The sequence below is a fragment of the Nelumbo nucifera genome, chromosome 4 (assembly GCF_055504915.1).
Source record: "Nelumbo nucifera cultivar China Antique chromosome 4, China Antique-T2T, whole genome shotgun sequence".
NCBI classification, from domain to species: domain Eukaryota; kingdom Viridiplantae; phylum Streptophyta; class Magnoliopsida; order Proteales; family Nelumbonaceae; genus Nelumbo; species Nelumbo nucifera.
Genome location: NC_142652.1, coordinates 80,189,649 through 80,211,844, shown reverse-complemented (window position 1 = coordinate 80,211,844; position 22,196 = coordinate 80,189,649). Strand labels below are relative to the sequence as shown.

Genomic DNA, 22,196 nt, shown 5'->3' with positions numbered 1-22,196 from the left:
TGCTTGTTCCACCTCCTTTAGCCCATGGATTGTAGACTCTGGGGCCAGTGCCCATATGACTGGTATGCCTTCACATTTTACCTCATATAAGTTAACCCCGGCGAAGAGCAAGATTACTGTTGCGGATGGATCTCAGACCCCAATCTCGGGTCAGGGTGAAGTCAAAATCACTAATAAAATTTATTGTACATGTGCCCTAGCTATAAAATTTATTGTCTGTTAGTTCTCTAACAAAATCCCACAATTGCTTAGTGACCTTTTTCCCACCCATTGTGCTTTTTAGGACCAGAGCACGGGAAAGACAACTGGAAGTGGGCATGAAGTGGATGGAGTCTACCTCCTGGATGGACCTTCAGAGCATGGATTGTCAAGCCAGATTGAATCTTGTTCCAATAAGAAAATGAGTCTTTTGAAACTATGGCATTGTCCCCTTAAGGTCTTTGGTTGTGTTTGTTTTGTTCATGATATGAGTCCTTTCCGACGCAAGTTTGATCTTAAATCCGTTAAGTGTGTATTCCTTGGTTACTCTCCATTCCAGAAAGGCTATAGATGCTTTGATGCTCTCTTTGAAAAGAGATATGTCTCTAAGGATGTTACCTTTTTGGAATCCTCTTCCTTTTTCCAATCATCTCGTCCTTCGCTTCAGGGGGAGAATGCAAGCGACGATCAGACTCCCTTCTGCCTTCCTGTTCCTACCTCTATTCCCCCCTCTCTTCCGACCTCTATTCCTTCTCCTCGTCCTCCTCCTGTGTATCAACCTCGGTCCTGGCAGTAGTTTTTCATCAGGCGCAATAAGAGGGTGGCTCCTGAAGCAGAATGCCCATCACAATTTGATTCCCCAGACACAGATAATCTTGAACCTCCTGACAATCCTATTATTGATTCTGACCTTGATCTTCCTATTGCCATTCGAAAAGGGAAGAGGACATGTAGCAAGTATCTTATCACTATGTGTCTTATGATGCTCTCTCCCCTTCCTATTGTGCCAATATTTCTGCTATCTCTTCTGTTTCCGTCCCTCATACTGTTACAGAGGCAATGCAATGCTGCAATTAGAAGGAAGCTATGAACCAAGAAATGAGGGCCCTAATAAAGAACCAGACTTGGGAGGCTGTTCCTTGCCCTAAAGATAAGATTCCTATTGGGTGTAAGTGGGTTTATCCTATTAAGCACGAGCAGATGGTTCAATTGAAAGATACAAAGCTCGGCTTGTAGCCAAAGGATACACTCAGACTTATGGCATTGATTATCTGGAAACCTTTGCTCCAGTTGCAAAAATGAACTCTATTCGTGTGATCATGTCTCTTGCCACCCATTACTCGTGGTCTTTATATCAAATGGATGTAAAGAATGCCTTCCTTAATGGGGACTTACAAGCGGAAATCTATATGGACTTACCACCTGGGGTAAGCTTTCCTAACAGTGATAGAAAAGTCTGCCGCCTGAAGAAGTCCTTGTATGGCCTCAAACAGTCCCCGAGAGCCTGGTTTGACAAGTTAAAAAATGCTTCTTAAAGATTGGGTTTGCTCAATCTCAGGCTGACCACACCTTATTCATTGGAAGAGTTGATGGTAGAGTAACAATGTTGATAGTATATGTTGATGACTTTGTGACAGGTGATGATATCACAGGTATCTCTCAATTAGAGTCCTTTGTCGCTTCTGAATTTGAGATTAAGGACCTTGGTGATCACCGATATTTTCTTGGCATTGAAGTTGCAAGATCCAAGAAGGGAATTTTTCTGCCACAAAGGAAGTATGTACTTGATTTGCTTCATGAAGTTGGGAAATTAGGGTGTAAGCCTGCAGAAACTCCAATTGATCCTAACCACAAGTTGAACTCTATTGAAGGAGAAGTTCTTCCAGACAGAGGGTATAACAAAGATTGGTGGGACACCTTCTGTATCTTTGTTTGACTAGACCTGACATTTCCTGTGTTGTTGGAGTGGTTAGCCAATATATGCATGAACCCAGGACATCTCATATGCAAGCAGTTAACAGAATTTTAGCCTACCTGAAAGGATGCCCTAGCAAAGGGATGTTGTATTCCAACCACGACCATCTAAAGATTGAGGCTTACACAAATGCTCATTGGGCAGGGTCCATCAATGATAGAAGATCTACATCCAATTATCGTGCCTTAGTTGGAGGCAATGTGGTTTCCTAGAGAAGTAAGAAACAATCTGTGATTGCTCATTCTAGTGCTAAGGTAGAGTATAGGGCAATGGCTCATGGAGTGTCAGAACTACTTTGGTTGAAGACCTTATTGACTGAGATGGGCATCCAAGCAAATGTTCCAATGAGACTATATTGTGACAATCAAGTAGCCATAAATATTACTCACAATCCTATTCAACATGATTGTAAAAAGCATATTAAGGTAGATAGACACTTTATTAGAGAAAGAATTGCTAGCGGAGAGATTTGCTTTCCTTTTGTAAGGTCAGAAGACCAACTAGCTGATTGCCTCACTAAAGGTGTTCACCATCCAAAGTTTGCTAAGAACCTTGCCAAACTAGGCATGATTGACAGATATGTTCAGCTTGAAGGGGAGTGTTGAGAATGGTTAGACAGGGGTGTTTTTGGTCATTTTCTCCTTTCTTATACTCTCTTTGTATTTGGGCACCCAAATAGGGGCCTTCTTGTAATTATTAATTTTCAATTATAAAGTGAACTTTTGAGGGTGTCAACAGTGAACTTCACACACCTCTCGACACTTTCCTTTCTTCTTCCTCTTCTTCTTCTTTTCTTCTCTCCTTTCTTTCTCTCTCTCTCTTCCCTGCTTCCCCTTAGGGAGAGAGTAGCGTGGAAGAGGAGAAGTAGGTCCAGGTCTGTCACGTTTCTCTTCCTTCTAGTCCGAACCCTACTCCTTTTCGTGTCTTCCAACGTACACGTCGTAGAGATCAGCAATGTGACAAAGATGTGGAGCCACCAAACACTGAGAAACTGACACCTTCAGACTCCTAGGAGGAAAGTCCAAATGAACTAGATACTATCCCACCTATTGATACCCTAGCTCCCTCTTCAGTTGTGGATGACCTTGACATTCCTATTGCTTAAAGAAAGGGAATTAGGTCATGCACTACCAAACACCCCATTACCTGGTATGTCTCCTATGAACCCTATACCTAGAAATGTTGTAGAGGCTTTAAAATACCCTGAATGGACAGATGCTATGAAGGAGGAGATTAATGCCCTCCATAAGAATCAAACTTGGGAGTTGGTGGATCTTCCAAGGGGGAAGGACCAAGTAGGGTGCAAGTAGGTGTTTACAGTGGAACACAAGGCGGCCAGGACAGTTGAAAGGTACAAAACTAGGTTAGTAGTAAAAGGGTACAGTCAAGTCTATGGTGTTAACTATGATGAGACATTTGCTTCAGCAGCTAAGATGAACTCAATTCGGGTTCTTCTATCATTGGCTGCAAACCTTGACTGGGAATTACATCAGTTGGATATAAAGAATGCCTTCTTAAATGGTGACTTGGGGGAGGAGGTGTACATGGTTCAACCCCCAAGGTTCTGTGCCAAAGTAAGTGAAAATAAGGTGTGCATGTTAAGGAAGTCTCTCTATGCTTTAAAACAATCTCCCAGGGTGTGTTTCAGTAAATTTCATATGGTGGTCCAGCAAGTAGGCTTCAAACAATGTCAGTCTGATCACACTCTCTTTGTGAAGAGATGTCAGGAACAGGTTGCTATACTGATAGTGTATGTGGATGATATCATCATTATAGGAAATTGGAGCTCAAAAATACAAAGGTTGAAGAGTTTCCTAGCCTCCAAATTTAGAGTGAAAGTACTGGGTCCACTAAAGTACTTTCTTAGAATTTAAGTTGCCCGCTCAGAAAGGGGCATCTTTATTTCTCAAAGGAAGTATGTCCTTGATCTTTACAAGACACAAACAAGTTAAGAGCAAAGCCAGCAGATACTCCTATGGATGTAGATCATAAACTAGGTGATTGTGATGGTGAACCTCTGAAAGATGTGAAACAGTTTCTAAGGTTAGTGGGAAGGTTGCTTTATTTGTCCATGACACATCCAAACATTGCTTATTCAAATGGGGTCCTAAGCCAATTCATGCATTCCCCTAAGAGACCACACATGGAGGCAGCAAAGAGGATTCTTAGGTTGTTATCAAGCCTGTATTTAATTAAACAAATAGAAAAGGAGCTTCTAATATGAGCCTAGAAGGGGAAAAGATGGAGAAGAAGTCGAACAGAATAGGGCTTCACAGTCTCAATCGAAAGAGAGAACTGCCGCCCAGTATGTTTAATTCATAATAACAAGTAAAATTACAATACTACCTCTATATACAAATGCTTGAGAATAGAGACAAAAAAAAACTGATTTAAAGAAGAGAAAAGACTAAAATAACCTTAGAACAAAGCTGCATTTTAACACTCCCCCTCAAGTTGGAGCATATATATCATACAACTCCAACTTGTTACAATTGTATTTCATCCGAGCACCACTCAAGCCTTTGGTAAGCAAATCAGCTAGTTGATCTTCAGACTTCACGTATGGGGTAATGATTTCTCCATTGACCACCTTTTCTCTAACAAAGTGACAATCTACCTCTATGTGTTTGGTACTCTCATGATACATTGGGTTGGAAGAGATATGAATGGCAGACTGGTTGTCACAAAATAGCTTCACAGGGGTTGTGACTGATTTTCTCATCTCTTGTAACAATTGTCTCAACCATACCAACTCACATGTAGTGTGGGCCATGGCTCTGTACTCAGCCTCAGCACTACTCTTGGCCACCACATTCTGCTTCTTGCTTTTCCAAGTAATCAAATTCCCCGCCAAAAATGTGCAATAACCAGTTGTTGATTTCCTATCAATAACTGACCCTGCCCAATCAACATCTATGTATCCTTCCAAGGAAAGTTCTCTCTCTTTTTTATACAACAATCCTTTACCTGGAGCACCCTTCAAATAGCGTAGAACTCTAACAATACCTTCCCAATGGATTGTCCTTGGGTTCTGCATGAATTGGCTCAATAGTCCAACACTGAAGGAAATACCAGGTCTTGTAATGGTTAAATAAATCAGTTTTCCAACTACTCTCCTATACTGTCCAGGATCAACTAGGGGCTCCCCCTCACTATCAGACATCTTCACATTCAGATCTATAGGGGTATCCACTGGCTTTGCCCCTAAAAGACTAGTTTCTTCCAACAGGTCAAGCACATATTTCCTTTGTGAGAGAGAGACTCCCCACTTTGACCTTGCTACTTCTATGCCCATAAAATATTTCAAGTGCCCCAAGTCCTTAGTGTGGAACTGGTTTTGTAAGAACTGTTTGAGATTTTCAATGCCATGCTCATCACTTCCTGTGATAATGATGTCATTAACATAGATTGCCAACACAATCTTCCCAGAGGTAGTATCTCTACTGAACACTGAATGATCAACCCTACATTGTGTCATCCCAAATTGTTGTACTACACTAATGAATCTCCCAAACCCGGCCCTCGGAGATTGCTTCAACCCATAAATTGCTTTCTTCAACCGACACACCTTACTTTCCCCCTAGCAACGTACCCTGGAGGTTGCTCCATATACACCTCCCCCTCTAGGTCACCGTGAAGAAATAAGCACCCGGACCGAACCCATTTTAGCTATAGGTGAAAAGGTATCAATATAATCAACACCATAGGTTTGTGTATACCCTTTGGCTACTAAGCATGCTTTATATCTCTCCACACTACCATTGGCAAGATGCTTAATAGTGTAAACCCACCGACAACCAACTGCTTTCTTTCCTAGAAGTAGAGAAGTGAGGTCCCAATTATAATTAGATTGAAGAGCATGAAATTCCTCATCCATTGCCCTTTTCCATTCCGAAGAGAGAAGAACATCTTGAAGAGATCTAGGAATAAACACAGATGATAGAAGGGATACAAAATTCCGATAGGATGGAGATAAATGGGCAAATGAAACATAACGAGATATAGGGCGTTCAGTACAAGCACACTTACCTTTGCGAAGCGCAATGGGAAGGTCAAAATGAGATGGATCCGTTGATGGAGCAGTCGCTGATGGTGGAGAAGGCTAAAACACAATACCACGAAAACCATGAGCATACACTCGAAGGATCGGTGGTCATGTTGACTCTTGAACAACAGGAGCAGGCACAAACACCTCCTCTATTGGTAAGGGAAGAGGAGGTGAGGATAGAGTATCAAGAGAAGTAGGTTCAGTTAAGGAAAAAAAGGAACATTTTCAAAGGTCACATTAGGAATAACAAAGGAGCGTCGAAGGGAAGGACTGTAGCACTTATATCCTTTCTGGGTCCGAGAGTACCCTAAAAAGACACATTTAAGAGCATGAGCGTCCAACTTATCCAACGCCTGCCCTAAGCGATGAACAAAACAAACACAACCAAAGACACGTAGAGGCAACAGGACTAGAAATTGAGAAGGAAAGACGATAGAAAAGGGAGAGAAGCCGCTTAACATGGAAGATGGCATACAATTAATGAGAAAGCAAGAAGTAAGAATAGCATCACTCTAATAATTTTTTGGAACTAACATTTGAATCAAAAGCGCCCGAGCAGTGTCAAGTAAATGTCTATTCTTCTGCTCAGCTACTCCATTTCGTTGTGGAGTGGAGGAGCAGGATGATTGATGTATTATGCAAATGATTCAAAGAACATATGAAATGGGCATTGGAAATATTCTTTTGCATTGATGTATTATGCAAATGATTCAAAGAACATACGAAATGGGCATTGGAAATATTCTTTTGCATTGTCAAATAGAAAGTATTTAATAGAGATACCGAATTGATTCTTAATTTTAGCATAAAAGGAGAGAAATATATCAAACACCTCTGTACAAAAATTCAGTAAATAAATCCAAGTCATTCTTGAAAAATCATCAACAAAGGAAATAAAATATTTAAAACCATTGTAAGATTCAACTAGACAAGGACCCCAAACATCTAAATGAACAAGTTCAAAAAGACTCGAGACTCTAGTAGGATCCCTTGGAACAAAAGAGACACGATGATGTTTACTAAGTTGACAAATTTCACACTGTAACTCATGAACAGACACAACCTCTGGAACAAGACTCTTGAGAGCTGGAAAAGAATGGTGACTCATCCAATAGCGCCACTGCAACAATGTAATAGAGGAAAGGAGGGTTGTTTGTGACCGACCACCATCAAGATAATACAATACTCCAGCTTCATGCCCGCCACCAATCGTCTTCTCCATCTTGAGATCATGAAAAATGCAATAGGATGGAAAGAATGAGATGGAGCAATTCAAAGATTTTGTCAACTTGCTAACAGAAATAAGACTAAAGGGAAATTTAGGCACATATAGGACTGATGGTAAAGTAAAATCAGAATGTAAAGAAACATCACCGGTACCAGAAACACGGGATGTAGCACCATCATCCAGAGTAACTGATTGGGCAGTAGAGGGAAGGGATAAAGATGCAAATAGGTCTGAGGACCCAGTCATGTGATCTGAGGCCCCAGAATCAATAATCCAGGGTTTAAAAGAAGAAACAAGACATATTGTACCTAACTTTGCAAGAGTTGCAATATTACCAGAAGAAGAAGAAGACAGACGAAATTTTTCATAATCTTCTTGGGTGATGGAAACCATTTCCTTCTCCTTCCCAGTACCTAAAGCGGTGGAGTCATCTCTCATAGTACCACTATCTCCTTCTACAGTAGCATGATTGGCCCAAGTAGAAGGTGGGCCATGCAGATCATAACAGTAGTTCACAGTTTGTCTTTCCCGTCCACAATAGCTGCATTCTTTAGTCATTCCTTGACCAGCAACACTGACACACGACCTCTAAAATTCCCATCTCTATCACCATTGTGACCTCCTCTCACACCACGGTTACTCGCTTTGGGATAGCTACTTCTACCACATGAGCCACCTCTACCACCTCTGGTTGCAGCTAGGGGTCGACTTCTCTAATACTGGAGAGCTATTTGTATGTGGACTCATAAACCTTCGTACTCTGGAGAAGACTTATGATGGTGTAGGTATGTCACTGATACCTAAAATTTGGGCACGCACTGGTTCAAATTCAGACCTCAATCCGGAAAGAAAGCGTGCCACATCCAACTGATCTCTCTATTGTTTTTGCACTTTGAGATCAATCGAAAGAGGCTGATACGAATCCAACTCATTCTGCAAACTCTTCAATCAAGCATAGTACTCTTTCACACTCTTATAACCTTGTTGTAGTTGAAAATACACCTGATACAATTGATATATTCTAGTTACATTGTCTTGTCCAAAATACAACTGCTTAGCATGTTCCCAAATTTCTTTCGTAGTATCAAAGAGCATCAAGTTCACACTGATATGAGGTTCCATACTATTCCAAAGACATGTCATAATCTGTGCATTCTCCTGGATCCAATCATCATACCATACAGCTCCTGGGTCTGGTTTGCTTTCTTCAATATATTTTAACTTTCCTCTCGCCATCAAATTTACCTCCACCAACTTTGCCCATGGTACGTATTTGGTACCATTAAGTTTAACTGATGTCATTTGTACAGCCATGAAATCAAGTTGTACCATCACACTTGTTTTGTCTACATTGCCAGAGGTAGCCATCAGTTACTTCTGCAACACTCCCCAAGACGAACACCTTCCCGACTCAACAACAGCATTCAACCGACTTAACTTTTGGTTTTGAAACTTCAACAGCATAGCCACAACCCCTAAACCTGGAGCATCAACATAAAAACTTCTACAAGTCAACCAACCTCCTAATTCCTAGAAAATAACCCACCAACCACAAACAATTAGTCGTACTTCACATTTACAATCCCTCTTCGAATTGCCGAGTAGAGGGAGTTTAAACCAATGTTTTAAAATGTGGAGGCATGACGCGAGGCATCCCACTACCTAGAGGTGTGAGGCGTAGTTCAGAACACAAGAGGCGTAAGCCTCCTTAAGAGGACGGGGGCTAGGAGGAGGAAGGGGGTCTCATTTTTTCTTTATTTTTAATAAAAAAATCTTTTATATTAAGAAGAATAAAGATGCATAACATTAGTTGAAAGGAGGGGTCCTGTCGAAGCAGAGCTCACCGGATCGGAGCAAGATGCCCCTAACTCAAAAAAACAAATTGGGCTGCATCAAAAAGGGGATGGGGGGTTTGGGTTCACCCCCTAGCTGAAGGGGCAGGGGGAAAACCACTTTCTTTCCCCTTATCTTTTCTTCCCTTCCCTTCCCTTTTCTTTTCTTTCCTTTTCCCTTTTTTCTTCTCTTTCTTTTTCTTTCCCTTCCCTTTCTTTTCCTTCCCTTTTTTTTTCTTTTTTTTCTTTTTTTTGTCTTTTTATATAAGATGTGCATGAGGCGCATGAGGTGTATGCCTCTAGCACACCTCATGAAAAAAGTGCATGAGGCGTATGCCTCTTGCACCTAAGGTGTACACCTTAGAGGTGTCAGCGCCTCTAGCATACGCCTCAAGGCAATTTGGGAGCGCCTCTAGGCGTACGCCTTCCACGCCTTTTAAAACACTGGTCTAAACCACCATCAAACAGTCGACCAATGATGCAGCTTGCGGCATAGAAGCCTCTTAACCTTCTGGGCGATCAGTCCTTTTAGGTTTTTCCCCTTCCTCTCTTCTCGTATTGGTATAAAACCTCAATCGAACCAATTACAGGCGTCCTTCACTGAAGCAATCAGGGAACTCGATCAACCAGGCTCTGATGCCATGTTATCAGGCCTGTATTTAATTAAATAAATAAAAAAGTAGCTTCTAATATGAGCCTAGAAGAGGAAGAGATGGAGAAGAGGAGAAGAAGTCGAACAGAATAGGGCTTCATAGTCTCAATCAAAAGAGAGAACTGCTGTCCAGTATGTTTAATTCATAATAAGTAAAACTACAATACTACCCTATATATAAATGCTTGAGAATAGAGAAAAAAACACTGATTTAAAGAAGAGAAAAGACTAAAATAAACCTAGAACAAAGCTGTATTTTAACATAGGTATTTGAAGAAGTATCCAGGAATAGGGTTGCTATTCAATAAATATAAATCATCTGAAGGTGGAAGTCTACACAGGTGCTGATTGGGCAGGTGTTGTGGATGGTAGAAAGTCCACAAGTGGATACTGCACATTTGTGGGAGGAAATCTAGTGACATGGAGAAGCAAAAAACAAAGTGTAGTTGCAAGGTCAAGTGCTGAAGCGAAGTATGGGGCTATGGCACATGGGGTCGCTGAAGTACTTTGGCTGAAGAATCTTCTAGGGGAACTTGGGATAATTGTTCACTATCCTTTGTCTCTTTACTGTGACAATAAGGCAGCTATAAATATTGCTAGCAATCCTGTCCTATACAATAGGACCAAGCACATTGAAGTGGACAAGCACTTCATAAGAGAAAAACTTGAGAAGGGAGAAATTTGTACTCCTTATGTCAACTCCAAGGAGCAACTAGCCGATGTTCTCACAAAAGGGCTTCCATACTTGCGGCGTAATGAGTTGTGTGACAAGTTGGGCATGATAGATATATTCAGCCCAACTTGAGGGGGAGTGTTGTTAGAATTAGTTTTTTTATTTCTGCTGCTAGGGTGCTGTCAGTCTAGGATGCTGTCAGCATGTTCTTTTCTTTGTTTAAGTTCTTATTATTAGGGTGGGTCACCAGGGGCATGCTTGTAATTTCTTTTTCTTTTATTTTACATCATGTCAATACAAATAGGAAGCTGGGAGCCGCCAGTTTCAGTTTTTGACTCTCAAACACTTTTTCCTCTTCTCATCTCTTCGTATCTCTCCTCTCCTCTCCTCTCTCTCCTCTCTTTCTTCTAGAAAGAAAATAGTATATAAGAAGCTCTTGATGTAGAGCCAGGAATTATGATCACATAAAAGAATAATTATAATAAGAAAGATGTAAATGCATAGAAGAGATGTTTCCTGCCCATGGGACTCATAACTGTTTTTCAGATATTAATTATGTATCTGATTGGTAACATGGGAAGGAAGCATTTGAAAGCATTCCTTGATAAACATATTCCATATACTTGCTTTCATTTGTTCAAGGAATTAGGTTGCAATTTTTTTTTCCTATAAAGACCATGTAAGCTGTCTCTGGAAGAAAATAAATGTCTGGTATGCAAAGTTTGGCATTGAGCAACAAAGACCTAGAATGTATGCATACTGCAAATAGGACTCTCAATGAGGATTTGGAATTATCTAGCTGAATTTTGGAGATTACAGCATTGATTTTAAAAAGATAGAATCTCAGTTTATATCATATGTTAGCAACTAAGTCAACTGCAATGTGCACTGAATTTTCTTGATGATATAAATTACAATTTGACAGGAAGTGAAGGGTTATTTTTTCTTTTTTTTCCTTTTTTTTCAGGTTAAATTCTGATGACGAACTTACCTGGTTTGAAAGGTAATAGTTATTTTCTTCACACATATGTCTTTACTTTCAGATGATAGTTGAATGAGTGCACACAAATTGTTCTGTTACAGGTATACAGTTTCCCACCAATAGGCATTCAAGATGCTATTATTCGGTTTCCTAACCCAATCCCAACCTACCAAAAGATCTGGTCTATGTGGGGAATTTTCATGTTTTGTAATTGTACCTAAAGTACTTCACCTAGCTTCTTTGAAACCATCAAGGCTTTGGCAATATTAAACATGCACCCTGCCCTCAAAAAATCCTTTCATCATTAGCCTGCATATGGAATGATGGAATTAAAATGACGTACAGATTTCAGCCTTCACTAAATTGTGTTAGCTATTAGCACTTTCTCCAACAGTGTTCAAGTATTCAAAATGTTATGATTCGGCCTGCCTTAGAATTCTATCTGTCTGAGATCGGTTAGGTAGAAAGAGGTAGAAAGGTGGAAGAAAGAGAGAAAGAGATAAGGGGAAATTCTGGTTCGAACTGGAAGTCTCAACATAACCTTCTCCCAGTCGGCCAGACATAACTTATATTATTAAAAATAATTGAAAAGACATGTGCCCTTATTTAAGTTAGGAGCACTGGTTCCCACAGCATTACAGATCAGCAACATTAATCTAGGTATACAGACAGACATACCCCTATGCTAACACTCCCCCTCAAGCTGGGAGTATATATCATATACTCACCAGCTTGTTACATATGTAGTCCACTCTTCCCCGACTCAAGCCTTTTGTAAATAAGTCAGCCCACTGATTTCCTGTATTAACATGTGTAGTGTCTAGTTCTCCATTCAACACCTTTTCCCTCACAAAGTGGCAGTCAACTTCAATGTGCTTGGTTCTTTCATGAAACACCGGATTAGAGGAAATATAAACTGCAGCCTGATAATCACAATAGAGCTTCATTGGAGTGTTGATGTTGTACCCTACTTCCTGTAGAAGGTTCCTTAGCCACACTAATTCACAAGCGGTGTGCGCCATAGCCCTATATTCTGCTTCTACACTGCTTCTTGCCACAACCGTTTGCTTCTTACTTTTCCATGTCACCAGGTTACCTCCCAGGAAAGTGCAATAGCCTGTAGTAGACCGCCTATCAAACATAGAACCGGCCCAGTCAGCATCAGAATACCCTTCTATTTCAAGTTTTCCGCCACTCTTGTATATCAGACTGCAACCTGGAGCCCCTTTTAGATACCTCACAATTCTCAGAACTGCATTCCAATGAGGAATCAGAGGTTTTTGCATGAACTGGCTTACCACACTAACCGCAAATGAGATGTCTGGTCTAGTTATGGTTAGGTAGTTCAGTTTACCCACAAGTCGTCGGTATCTGCAAGGGTCTTCAAACACTTCACCCATATCACTGCTTAGCCTGGTATTTGTGTCCATGGGTAATTCAGCTAGTTTGGCACCCAACAAGCTTGTTTCTTTCAGTAAATCAAGCACATATTTTCTCTGGCACAGGTTAATACCATACTTGGATCTTGCTACCTCTATCCCCAAGAAGTATTTCAGCTTACCAAGATCCTTTGTCTGAAAATGATCCTACAGATAAGTCTTCAGCTTGTCAATACCCATGTTATCATTTCCAGTAATAACAATATCATCTACATACACCACCAACAGTATTTTTCCTCCCGGAGAGTCATGACTAAATACAGAATGGTCAACTTTGCACTGTTTCATACCAAACTTCTTTACCACCTCACTGAACCTACCAAACCATGCTCGAGGAGACTGTTTACGCCCATATATAGCCTTCCTTAGTCTGCACACCTTACCATCCTCCCCATGAGCAACAAACCCTGGAGGTTGCTCCATGTAGACCTCCTCGAGTAAGTCACCATGCAAAAAGGCATTCTTGATATCAAGCTGATATAGTGGCCACTCATACATGGCTGCAAGAGAGATCACAACACGAACTGACCCTATCTTAGCAACCGGTGAGGTCTTTGTGTAGTCAATACCATAGGTTTGGGAGTACCCTTTTGCAACCAATCACGCTCAGGCGTTCAACACTACCATCTGGCAGATACTTAACCGAATAAACCCATTTACAACCAACAGCTTGCTTCCCAGGAGGAAGAGTAGTGAGGTCCCAAGTATGAGTATGATGAAGGGCAGAGAGTTCTTCCTCCATGGCTCGGCACCACCCTGGAGAGGCAAGGGCTTCCTGGACATCCTTAGGGACAACAACTGATGATAACAAGGTGACAAACTGGCGATGGGAAGCAGAAAGGTGAGTAAGTGAAACATAATTAGAAATAGGATGAAGAGTGCAAGTGCGTTTACCTTTCCGCAAAGCAATGGGGAGGTCAAGCTCAGATGTTGAGTGCGGGTCTGGTGCTGGATCCGTCGACGGAGATGTAACCGGAGGAGTTGTTGCTGGTACGCGTGGGCGATGTGTATACACATGACGGATAGGTGGGCGTTCAACAGGTGGTGGCACCAGAGGCAAGGGTTTGGTCACGGCTAGAACAAAGGGAAGAGGGTCGACAACGGGAAGTGGAAGAGGAGGAGGTTATGAGGAGGAAGAAGCATCACCGGACCCCAAAAAGAACGGAGTAGACTCAAAGAAGGTGACATCAACACACACAAAGGACCGTCGAGAACTAGGATGGTAACACCTATACCCTTTCTGGGTCCGAGAATAGCCAAGGACGATGCACTTAAGAGAACGGGCATCAAACTTGTCATTCCTAAGACCCAGATTATGGACGAAGCAGACACACCCAAATACCCTCGGCGTAAGAGGAAACGGAGACAAAGCGGGAAACAAGACCTGAAACGGAGAATGACCATCAAGGATGAACGTGGGCATCCGATTAATCAGAAAGCACGAGGTAAGCACTGCATCACTCCAAAAGGGTTTGGGAACATGCATGTGATGCATGAGGGATCTTGTTGTTTCCAGGAGATGGCGATTCTTTCTCTCAACCACCCTGTTTTGTTGTGGGGTGTAGGTACATGAGGTCTGATGTATAATGTCGTGTTGGTCCAGGTATTCCTGAAATGATGAGGATAAATATTCGCGACCATTATCAGAACAGAAAACTTTGATGTGGGTACCAAATTGGTTACGAATCTCAGCATAAAATTTCTGAAAAATGGTAAACAATTCACTTCTTTCTTTCATTAGATAGAGCCACGTCATCCTTGAAAAATGACAAAATATTTGTATCCATTATATGACATCACTTTATAAGGACCCCAAACATCTGAGTGAATTAAAGAAAAAGGACTCAACACATGGTTATCAACCCTAGAACTAAAGGGAACATGATGGTGTTTCCCAAAATGACACGACTCACAATCCAAAACAGAAAGCTGACTCAAGGACGGAACCAAAGACTTCAAGATTTTTAGCGACGGATGACGAAATCGGCAGTGCCACTGGAGAGGAGAAAGGGATGACTGGAGAGCTGTTGAAATTCTACCACCACCACCGTCAAGATAATACAGTCCACCAGCTTCATGCCCTCCACCAATCTTCATCCCCGTCTTGAGATCCTGAAAAACACATATAGAAGGATAAAAGGTAATGGAGCAGTTAAGTGATTTGGTCAGCTTACTAACAGACATAAGATTAAAAGGCAATTTAGGAACATACAAAACTGAGGAGAGGGATACAGGATCTAGGTCAACATTACCAACACCACAAATTGAGGATGTGGAACCATTAGCAAGGGTGACAGATTGTGATGTTGAGCAATGAGATAAGGAAGAAAACACACCTGGAATTCCAATCATGTGATCGGAGGCTCTAGAGTCAATGATCCAGGGATTGGGTGTGGATGCCAGACAAGCCATACCTGAGTGAGCGAAAGTCACCGTGTTCTGCTGTGATTGGATAAACCTCTCATATTCATCACGGGGAACACTCACCCATCTCCTTCAAGGGACCATCTGTGGGTGTAGGAGGTTTCTAATCAGATGAATGATTCTCCTGTCTAAAGCTGGAGCTTGAGTCACCGGCCGCGGCATGATTGGCCCAGGTTGAGGGTGGACCATGTAGATCATAACAATAGTTAATGGTATGTCCATCCATACCACAATGAGTGCACTTCCTCGGGCCTGAGCCACGTCCTCTACCATGGGCTCCCCCTGAATCTCTGCCCCCAGTACGACCACCACCACGATTATAAGTAGGCCCACCATTGCCACTTCGGCCATACACAGAACCACTGCCACCACCACGGCTAGACTGAGCTCCCCTAGCTCCACCTCTAGTACCACGGCTTCTCGATACAGCAAAGGCAGATCTATCTGAGATATTAGAGTTCTCAGTAGATCCGATAGAAATCCTCCGAAGTCGAGCAAATACCTCTTCTAAGGAGGGAAGAGCTGATCCTCCTAATATTTGAGCCCGTACTAGTTCATATTCAGACTTCAGTCCCACCAAAAATCTAGTCACATCAAGTTGTTCTCTCTGTTGTTGCTGAATCTTGACATCAGAAGTGAGAGGGTGATAGACATTCAACTCATTACGTATGTTTCTCATGTTGGCATAGTACTCCTCAAGACTCTGATTGCCCTGTTGCAGGTTAAAATACTCTTGATACAACTGATACACTCTGGTTGTATTGTCCTGACCCAAATACAATTTCTTCGCATGGTCCCACACATCTTTGGCAGTGTCAAGAAACATGAAGTTTACACTAATCCTGGGTTCCATACTATTCCACAACCATGTGATGATCTGAGCATCCTCTTGCTCCCAGTCTTCATACTCGTGAGAGTCAGTGGAGGGTTTCTCCTCTCTTATGTGTTTTACCTTCTTCTTTGCCTTCAGAAAGACTTCGACGGATTTAGCCCAAGGCACATAATTCTCTCCATTTAGTTTAATGGAGGTCATCTGAACATTCAGGTAGTCTGTAGGCACCATCACACTAGGTTTACAATCACTATTATCTCCCATTATGTTATCACCGATTCTGCACACTTGCTGAATTCTATTACCACTGAATTATGCACACTACACACAACTAGATTACACCTGTCACACTGGTTTCAGCACTTGTTGTTGCTGAAAAGTGTGCTCTTTACACCACAAACCCTACTCCTACGACTACCTGAAATCTCACCACTATATGATCATAACTCTTCCTTCGAAATACACAAAAGCCAGCATAAACCCTAGCACATTACTGTCCGAAACCCTAACATATGGTCTGAAACACACTTCCTATTTGATCCATAACAGATATCATGCACTGAGATCTCTTACCTTATCACTGAAGTAACAACCACACAAGCAGGAAATCAGTCCACACACGACAGCCACTGCACCACACAGATCGGCCCTCTATTCTTCATCGATTAGGGGAGGGCGATCTTAGAAACCACAGCAATCGACCACACACGACCTGACTAGAGGCATAGAAACCTCCAAGGGAAGAGGGTGATCACTCCTTTTCAGCCCTTTCCCTTATCTCCAGTCGAATGCAGAAAAAAAAGGAGAAACCCTAGATAGGGTGCGCAGAGAATAGAGATCTAGGCAGATTCAATCAGCTTTGATACCATGTTATGATTCGGCCTGCCTTAGAATTCTATATGTCTGAGATCGGTTAGGTAGAAAGAGGTAGAAAGGTGGAAGAAAGAGAGAAAGAGAGAAGGGGAAATTCTGGTTCGAACTGGAAGTCTCAACATAATCTTCTCCCAGTCGGCCAGACAGAACTTATATTATTAAAAATAATTGAAAAGACATATGTGCCCTTATTTAAGTTAGGAGCACTGGTTCCAATACAACATTACAGATCAGCAACATTAATCTAGGTATAAAGACAGAAATACCCCTACGCTAACACAAAATGAACCATGGTAAGAGAAAGGGATATCTTTTTATTTGTTTTATATTTTGTTTTTCTTCTCATAAATAGATGTAAGAAATATAACCATTTTAACCCTAAAGTGAGAAGAAGAAAGTTTAGGGGGGAAGGGGGTAAGGTCTGGGAGGAAGGAGAAGGACAATGAGGGGGAAGAATAGCGGTTGTAGTGGGGTGAAGTTGTGAGGTGAGGGAGGGGATTGTAAAGGGAATGAAGCTGCTGAGTTGGAAAATGAGGGGGTTTAGAGAGGAGAGGAGGGCTGTGGTGAGTAATGTACTGAGAAAATACAAGCTGGATATGGTGTTGCTTCTGGAAACGAAGCTGGACTTCTCTAAGAAGAAAGAAAAGATGGTAATGGAATGGAAGCACCCAGCTCCTAACAAAATAAAGCTGAATTTTGATGGGATCTCTATAGGAAACTAGGACTGGCAGGCATTGGTGGTGTGTTTAGACTCATTAAGCAAAGTGTTGGCAATGTATTCAGGACCTTTAGAGATAGGTGACTCAATAAAGGCTGAGCTACTAGACTGCTTCAGGGGCTAAAACTAACCAAACAAGCAGATTTTAAAAACTTGGCGGTTGAAGGGGACTCAAAACTGGTGATGTCATGGTCTAACACCAGGGGTAATGCTCCTTGGATTTATAGACATTACCCAAGGGAGACTGAAAGCCTAGCAAAGGAACTCAATGCTTCTTTCACATGGATCAGAAGGACTGGCTGACTCATTAGCCAAACAGGGAGTTTACAGGCATCAGCTTCTTTGGGTTTTATTGCAACACTATGTGAAGCAGTTTTAGCTTTGCATGCTGCAAGACGGACATCAGGAAGTGTTGTCAATTTTGGTTTCAATATAACATTCACTGTTCCAATTTTACAAGGAAAAGTAAGGCGTGGTGTTGTTGTGGAGGTTGTGTGGGACAGGGAGCTCTAAAACTTACAGGATTTCTCAGGGAGAAGATGCAACAGAAGAACATGAACTTTGACTAGTTATGCACAAATCACACACTGAAAGAGCAACTATGCTATGTTGCTGCTGGTTATGATGAAGACCTATCCAAAGATACAAAGGCTTCATTTGGAGTTGTGGGTGAAGGTTGGTTTACCATCTCAGAAGAGCGCTTCCAAACAGGAGAGATCTTATTCAAGCACAAATGGGAGACTGCAGACAATGGGTTTACATCAGGCTGTAGCATTTTGAATGGACCATTGTCAAGCTGTGGAAGCAACAGATGATAATGGATAGTTCAAGACCATAGTTTTGGCAGGTGGAACCATGTCTTACCAGGACTTCCATAGATGTTAGAGGAGTTACATGTGTTAGAGTCGACAGTACAAAGGTAGTTTGGTCATTTATCTAGTTAATTAAGGATGAGTTGTCTATTTTGTCTGGGTTTAAGTTGTGTCTTTTGTAGTCTAATGCAAAGATTATAAATATAAGGTGAGTCGGCTTATAGGAGAATGACTTTTCCTCTTCTCAGACCGAACCCTTTCCTCTTCTCCTCTCTTCTTTCCCTTCTTACTTATCTTAGGCCTAGGACTGAACTAGTGTTAATCATATCATTCACATGGTATCAGAGCACTAGAAAATCAGTCTAGAACTCAGTTTCTTTCCTTCCTCCTTGGATCGCCATATCAGACCTTTTTGAAATAACTCCCAAACTAATTGCAGGATCAACAAGGGACCAAAAAGGAGTGGTCTTGGTGGTGGTTTGCTAGAAACCCTCTAATCGATGACTTGAAGAGGGCTGGTTGTGGACAGGTGTGAACAGAACTCTCTAGTCAGTTGATAGTATAGTGTGCTCTCTCTCTTTTGGACGATTTCATCCATGTGGCAGTGCTGATTGATAGGTATGTGTATGGACTGTTCTTCTCTCTGTTTATGTCTGAATATGTGTGGTAACAATAGGGTTTCTGGTGCTGAACCTATGACAGCAGCAGTGTTGTAACGACAACATTTTATTGTGTGGTGTAGTGTTGAATTTTTGTCTCTTGTAGTTGAACCTTTTTTTTTTGGTGTGTGGTGATTTTGTTATAATGGCAATAGTTGGGGAGGTTAGTGATGTAAAACTGGTGTTATGATTTCCCCGATTACCTGAGTGTTCAAATGACCTCTATCAAATTAAATGGTGAGAACCATGTGCCATGGGCTAAATCAGTGGAAGTGTTCTTGAGAGCCAAGAAGAAGTTGAAACATGCGAGGGAGGAGACACCCTCTTCTGACTCTCCAGGGTTTAGAGAGTGTGAACAGGAGGATGCACAGATTATGACCTAGTTGTGGAATAGCATGGAACCTAAAATTAGTTTGAATTTTATGTTCTTGGATACAACTAAGGAGATCTGGGACCATGCTAAGAAACTTTATTCTAACCAAGATAACACCACTAGAGTGTACCAACTTTATCAGGAGTACTTTAACTTGAAGTAGGGAAATCAAAGTCTAGAAGAGTACTATGCAAGCATTAGAAATCTCCATAATGAGCTTAACGCATATCACCTTTTGACTTCGGATGTTAAAATTCAGTAGCAACAACAAGAACAACTTGATGTGACAAGGTTTTTAGTGGGTTTAAAATCTGAATACGAACCAGTTCGATCACAAATAATAGGCGGATCTGCTCTCCCCTCTCTTGAGGAGGTGTTTTCCTGACACCAGAAGATTTCTATTGAACCTACAGAGCATTCCACATTTCCACTCTCTCGGATAGGTCTGGTTTTGTGGTGGCAAGAGGGGGAGGTTGTGGAAATAGAGGCAGTGGAGGTGGTCGTCGATTTCCAGGGACCCGAGGTGGTCCTATATTCAATCGTATTGGTGGTCATAGTGGAGGTCGAGTTGAGATTCAAGGGGAGGTTGTGGATTAGAGGGGCATGCTGTTAACTTCTGTTATGACTTGCATGATCCACCCAACACTTGGGTCAATCATACTATGACTAGTAGTGGTGGTATAGTTAGTGAGAATCAGTAGGCTGATCAGACACCCTCCACATCTACATGTGCTTCTGGGAAGGAAGTGGTAAGTGTCCCACGTAAGGAGTATGAGAAGTTTCTTCAACCATCCTCTCAGTAAAACACAGCTATTCTTGCACATTCAAGTATGGCTTGCTTGGCATCCAAACCCTTACACTAGATTATTGACTCTAGAGCCTCTAATCATATGACTGGGACTTCAAGTGTGTTTTCTTCTCTTTCTCAATCTTCCATGTCCCAAAGAGTTACCCTTGCTAATAGTTCTACCTCTCCTATTTGTGGTGGTGATGATGCTGATCTCACTTCTTTATCTTTATCCCATGTCTTATATGTACCCAAATTTCCCTTTAACCTCATGTTTGTTAGTGGATTAACCAAGTCACTTAATTGTTATATAACCTTTTTCTCCCTCTTCCTGTGTGTTTTAGGATCTCAAGACGGGGATGAAGATTGGTGGAGGGCATGAGGCATGTGGATTGTATTACCTTGATGGTGGTGGTCTGAAAGTAGCTCTTCAGTCCTCTCTTACTCCTCTCAAGTGGCATTGTAGACTTAGTTATCCGTCACTCAAGGCCCTAAAGTTACTAGTTCCACTTTTAAGTCATCTTCATCGTTGGATTATGAGTCATGTCAGCTTGGGAAACACCATAGAGTCTCTTTTAGTCCTAGAGTTGATAGTCGTGTTTTGAGTCCTTTTTCTTTAGTTCATTAAGATGTTTGGGGTCTAAATAAAGTAGTGTCATACAATGGCTACAAGTACTTCGTAATTTTTGTTGATGATTATTCAAGGATGACATGAGTTTATCTTATGAAAGACAGATGCGAATTGTTCTCTATTTTCCAAAAGTTTCATGCTGAAATTCATACCCAATTCGGTGTTCATATTAAGATTCTTCGCTTAGATAATGCAAAAGAATACACCTCAACACCATTTTACCAATACATAGAGCACCATGGGGTAATTCACCAAACTTCTTGTTCTTATACTCCACAACAAAATGGCATGGCTGAATGGAAGAACCAACACTTACTTGAAACTGCTCGGTCCATTATACTTGATATAAATGTTCCAAAGTGTTTTTGGAGTGATGTTGTCCTTATATCATGTTTTTTCATCAATCGGATGCCCATGTCTATCCTTGGAAGTCAGTCCCCTTTCTCAGTCTTGTTCCCTTCTCTTTCTCCATTCCCTCTTACTCCTAGAGTTTTTGGTTGTGTTTGTTTTGTTTAGAATTTAGGGCCTGGACTGGACAAGTTATGCACATGCTACAAAATGCATCTCTCTTGGCTACTCTAGAACCCATAAAGGGTATAAATGTTACAACCCTAGCTCTTATCGATCCTTTGTGTGTTCTGATGTCACTTTCTTTGAGTCTGTTCCATTTTTTCTAGTTTTGATGTTCCTCCTCCTGCTCTTGTGTTTCTTCTTCCAATCCTAGTTAAGGACCCCCATCCTACGGTTCTTGTTGTATCTCAATCGTCTTCTCCAGTGCAGGCTAATATTGAAAAGCCACCAATCACACAAGTGTATACTCACAGAAGAGCATCGGCCCCTCCTCCAGTTCAGTTCTCGTCAACAAATCCAACAATTGTACCTTCTCCTTCTGTCCTTGATCTTCCTATTGCATTAAGGAAAGGTAAACGTAGTTGTACATCTCATCCTATTTCCCATTATGTTTATGTTGCTCACCTTTTCACTTCCCATCAACAATTTATATCTTTGTTATCATCTGTTTCCATTCCTAGGAATGTCCAAGAAGCCATTGCCTCTCCATGGTAGCAACAAGCAATGAAAGAGGAATTGTCTACACTTGCACACAATCATAAGTGGGAGCTTACAATTCTCCCTCCTGGTAAGCATGTTCGGGTGTTGATTTCTTTAGCAGCAATGTATGATTGGCCCCTTTTTCAGCTTGACATAAAAAATCCCTTCTTACATGATGATCTTGTTGATGAGGTATATATGGAGCAACCACCAGGGTTTTCTACTCAGG

General features: G+C 41.5%; 1 protein-coding gene, 1 long non-coding RNA gene and 1 pseudogene across 5 annotated transcripts in view; 2 read left to right on the top strand and 1 right to left on the bottom strand.

Moving 5' to 3' along the window:
- Nucleotides 1–22,196, bottom strand: part of LOC104589004 (uncharacterized) — a 102,683-nt gene that overhangs the window by 55,022 nt on the left and 25,465 nt on the right. The gene's annotated exons all lie outside the window — the stretch shown is intronic.
- Nucleotides 1–22,196, top strand: part of LOC148800766 (uncharacterized) — a 126,120-nt gene that overhangs the window by 81,560 nt on the left and 22,364 nt on the right. For all 4 annotated transcript variants that reach the window (XR_016085493.1, XR_016085494.1, XR_016085495.1 and 1 more), the window contains exon 4: nt 11,355–11,390. This is a non-coding gene — a long non-coding RNA (uncharacterized LOC148800766). The remainder of the gene's footprint in view (nt 1–11,354; nt 11,391–22,196) is intronic.
- On the top strand, nt 13,717–21,995 carry LOC148800767 (actin-related protein 8-like; annotated as a pseudogene).